Below are 5,000 nucleotides of genomic sequence, written 5' to 3'. Positions count from 1 at the left end.
TGCCGAGGTACCGGATGGGTGAGTTGATAGGGGTTGGATGAACGGGGGTGCCAGCCACGGTGATTGATGGGAGGTCGTAAATGATGGCCGCCGAGGATGCCCTCCAGCCAAAAAAAATGGTCTTGGCTGGGTTGAGAAAAAGGCCCACCTCGGCCAGGTACTCCTCGGTTTACGTGAGAAGGGACCTAAGTCCCTCATAGCTCGATGAGGTGAGGATGAGGTCAACTGCGAAGGCGAGCGCACCGATGGTGCTGTCCTTGACGTCCAGGCCGGCCGAGTCGCGGTTGAGGTTCATGAGCAGGGGGTCTAGGACGCAGTTAAAAAGGAAGGGCGACAGGGGATCCCCTTGTTTAATCCCCTGTCTAACGGGAACCCTAACACCGTCCGTGACTCCCCCTGACCAGAATGTTGTTGATGAACCATGGTAAAGGTCACGAACCACCTCGATGTACTGAGGTGGCAGTCCCCTTCCTTTGAGGACTTCAATGATGGCATGATGGCTGACCGTATCGAAGGCCTTCCGGACGTCGAGGCTGAGGCTATAGAAGCTTTGGCGGGCTTGCTTCCTCGCCTTCATGAGTGCCTGGAGAATGATGATGTTAGATGATGCGCTCCGGTTGTCTCTGAATCCACCCTGAAGTTCATGGAAGACATGGTCCTGCGAGAACCGCCGGAGCAGCGCCCTGGTGTAAAGGCGCAGTAGGATGGATGAGATGGTGATGGGACGGAAGTCCCGGCCGGTAGTGGCCGAGCGGGACTTGGGAATGAAAACCGTCTTGGCCACCTTGAGTTCATCCGGAAGTGTCGCAAAGGCCAACCAGTTAGTGAAGATGATAGCGAGGATGGATGGTGGAATCTTGGACACCTCCTTGAGGGTAAGGCCATCGGGGCCGGGGGCAGTCTTCGCGTCTGTGTTCTTGAGCACTCCTCGGATTTCTCCATCGGTGAATGGCTCGACCTCGATGTTGAGTACGGGGTCAGATGTAATGAACCCGTCGACCGGTCTTGATGGTGTAGACATGAGGGGGTCATAAACTCGGTGGAGCTCCCCAAGGAGTACTGCTGGATCAGCACCGTCCAGCCGCAACTCGTCAACGAGCACCTTCGGCCCCAGACTGTAGAGCCGTTGATGTTCCGCGTAGCGCTCGCGACGGCGCTGGTTCCGGTTTTTGGCTGGACGGCGCTTCCTCTTCTTTCTGCCCCCGGTGCCCCCCTTCTTTGTTGATGATACGCTGAAGTGGTTCATGATGATGTTCACCTCCGCCATCCCAGCTGGCCGGCTTTGGAGTGCTTCCTGAAGCCTGGCGTCATTGATGCCCGCTCTCCGCATGTCCACTCCTATCCCGATAGGGTCCAGCAGTCCATGTATGATGGTGGCAGGAGAGTGGAAGGTAGGCTGGTTGCCCCCACCGGTAGAGCTAGCGCCGAGAATATGGCCTGGTGGGAGGGTACCCGGTTGGTCGGGATCCGCCGCCCTCAAACTCGCCAGTATGTCCTTGTATCGGCGTGTGTTTCGTTGCCCCGTTATTCCCTGCCAGGATCGGGTGGTGAAGGTCCTGGAGAGAGCTAGGTTCATGTGAGGGTGGTCTCAACATGTGATCTCCGCCCTGGCCAGCGCCGTCAGTTCCGACACTGTCCATCTTGCGTGTAGGTTGAATTCTGCTGGCGGAGGAGAGTTCACCATCTCGATGGTCGATGGGACCTCTGCGATGACGGAGGCTGCAGACGAAGCAGGGATGACGACAGCTGGTGGTGTGCCTGGCGGTGCACCTGGCGAGTGGATGTTAGGTGATGCATGTGTGAGAGGGGGCGGCGCATCCTTTTCCCGCTGCCTCTCGAGCTCCCTGCGCATTGCCTCCGCGTACTGGGGCGTCTGACGATGGTCTCGGACGCTCTGCCATGATCTTCCTGGCATCAAAGCAGCGAGTTCGTCGCTACCGCGCATGCACGAAGGTGCCTGCAGCTCGCACAGCACGAGTGCTTCTGTCTCCCTATCCGTCCATGGCCTTGTGCCAGGTGTAGGGTTGATTTCTTCGGGGGTGACCGTGGCAGGGAAAAAATCCCTCGAACTCTCGTCTTGCCGCTGAGGTCTTGGCGTGCTGACGTGTGATGGGGATGTCTCTGTCTGCACGCAGGAGCGCTCTACTGATGTTTGTGGTCCCCCTGGAGTGGTAGTATGGGGCTCGGCCTGCGTACACACCTCCGAGTCCTGTCGAGGTAATCTGCGTCGCACCTGCTCCTGCTGCAGCACGTCCCTGTAGAGCTTCCGGCCCCTGATAACCTTGATAGATTGCCAGGATACTCCCGCGTAGCCCTTGGCAAGCTATTTGTTGACGAACTTTGTTTTGGCGGGCATCGTCAATTCTTGGACTCCCAATATTCGGACATCCTCCATTTTCCAGTCGCCTTCTGGGGGACGACGCAAGGCAGGGGTGCTGCTCGTGAGGGACATCGGCATGCCCAGTCTCTCGGTGTCTCGGGGAAGCTCCAGGTGATCCTCGTTGCTACTTGGAGGTGAAGGTATGGGCTTCTGCAGAAGCCCGTTCCTGGCCGCACTGCGCGACTCGTTCGTCGCCATGGTTGAAGCAGGTGAGACTGATGGTTTTTTTCGACACCTGGTGTAATGTGATGACATGGAGGTGCTCTTGGTGTATGTTTTCGTGAGGCAAATGGAGCATCTCCAAATGAAGTGACAACTATGAGTGAGTTCGTAGTGCTCCCCCAGAGAGATGCGGGAGGTTAATCGTATGTCACACAGGTGGCAAACGATCTCCTCTGGGGGATACAGCCTCTCGATGGTTGATAATGCCCCAGATGATGGGTGAGTCCCTGACATGCTTAGGTGCTGAATTGAAGAAAAAAAAATAAACACTACGTCATTCCCGGCCGCGTGCGGCAAAAGAGGATTCTAATTAAGGGTAGGCTATATGGCCGAGGGGGAGTGCCTGGTATTGTGGCCTGTGTTGTACAGGCCACGGTAACTTGTCCACAGGGTACAAAATTTGCCAGAGCACTCGACTATACAGTCGTGCGGACTACGCCACTACTTGTAGTGAACCAGCTAGTGGCGCCCTGCGTAGTCCCATAGTGTAGATTCTGTCTACGGGGCTGCATGCCGAGGCACACGGGAAAAAAAAGGGAAAAGACTACATTTTTTGCGGCGAAGTGCCGACCTGCGCCAATTACGAAGGACAGCCCCCAGGAAGGAAAGAAGCACCCTCTGGTGGCTAACCGTCCATGACTTAAAAAAAAAAATGAGAAAGGAATGGGAAAAAGTTTCCCCCGCTGCAGGTCAGACAGAGGCGGTGAAATCCACGAAGACGGGTGGAACGTACCGGCCCCTGGTGACCGCCGACGCAACTAAACACAGTCGCGGGCACTTTCAATCCGCTCGCAAAATTCGGATTGAAAGCCGGCTAAGCTGCCTTGAAAAAAAAGGAAAAAAAAACGTAAGGCAGTGGAACCAGTGTCGTTTTCGCGCGGTTCAACGCAGAGACTTAAAAAAAACGTTCAGGGTGCCGAGGACTACCAACTAGCACAGAGCACTAACTCCGGCAGCTGAGAACTATCGACCGCTGTGGGGTGAAGGGGGACCCAACGGCCAGCTGCTCACGGTTTTGGAGATGTGCTGATTGTGCGTAGTGGACTTGGTACCCTCCGAAGGACAGCGGGGGTAGGGCGGCGGTCTCCGGGTGCACTCAACAGTCTCTTAGGGGTGCAGACCCGTCGGAGAACACGACCGTCGGAAAAGTCGGCGCGCAAAACAACCGCGGCCGACGCGAAGCAGACTGTGACTGTACTTTAGACTGGCCACTGGCACGCCAGCACCGTAGAGGTAGCGGGCGAACACGTGGCCGTGGACCGGAAAAAAAAAAACCCAAGGTTGCCGAACGTGGGCACAACTCGCGCCGCGGTGCGGCCAGAAAATTAACTTTAAAAAAAATTCCTATTAAATGTCGCCTTAGCGAGAAAACCTTGAGGGCGCTTTAAGCCAAATTGAAAGGCAGTTCAGGAACAGCTAGTTATAAAAAAAAATGAAAAAGGAATGGGAAAAAGTTTCCCCGCTGCAGGTCAGACAGAGGCGGTGAAATCCACGAAGACGGGTGGAACGTACCGGCCCCTGGTGACCGCCGGCGCACCTAAACACAGTCGCGGGCACTTTCAATCCGCTCGCAAAATTCGGATTGAAAGCCGGCTAAGCTGCCTTGAAAAAAAAGGAAAAAAAAAACGTAAGGCAGTGGAACCAGTGTCGTTTTCGCGCGGTTCAACGCAGAGACTTAAAAAAACGTTCAGGGTGCCGAGGACTACCAACTAGCACAGAGCACTAACTCCGGCAGCTGAGAACTATCGACCGCTGTGGGGTGAAGGGGGACCCAACGGCCAGCTGCTCACGGTTTTGGAGATGTGCTGATTGTGCGTAGTGGACTTGGTACCCTCCGAAGGACAGCGGGGGTAGGGCGGCGGTCTCCGGGTGCACTCAACAGTCTCTTAGGGGTGCAGACCCGTCGCAGAACACGACCGTCGGAAAAGTCGGCGCGCAAAACAACCGCGGCCGACGCGAAGCAGACTGTGACTGTACTTTAGACTGGCCACTGGCACGCCAGCACCGTAGAGGTAGCGGGCGAACACGTGGCCGTGGACCGGAAAAAAAAACAAAAACCCAAGGTTGCCGAACGTGGGCACAACTCGCGCCGCGGTGCGGCCAGAAAATTAACTTAAAAAAAATTCCTATTAAATGTCGCCTTAGCGAGAAAACCTTGAGGGCGCTTTAAGCCAAATTGAAAGGCAGTTCAGGAACAGCTAGTTATAAAAAAAATGAAAAAGGAATGGGAAAAAGTTTCCCCCGCTGCAGGTCAGACAGAGGCGGTGAAATCCACGAAGACGGGTGGAACGTACCAGCCCCTGGTGACCGCCGGCGCAACTAAACACAGTCGTGGGCACTTTCAATCCGCTCGCAAAATTCGGATTGAAAGCCGGCTAAGCTGCCTTGAAAAAAAAGG

The sequence above is a fragment of the Ixodes scapularis genome, unplaced genomic scaffold, assembly GCF_016920785.2.
Source record: "Ixodes scapularis isolate PalLabHiFi unplaced genomic scaffold, ASM1692078v2 ptg000854l_1__unscaffolded, whole genome shotgun sequence".
NCBI lineage: Eukaryota > Metazoa > Arthropoda > Arachnida > Ixodida > Ixodidae > Ixodes > Ixodes scapularis.
The sequence above is the reverse complement of the archived record's forward strand: the minus strand, read 5'-3'. Positions refer to the sequence as shown.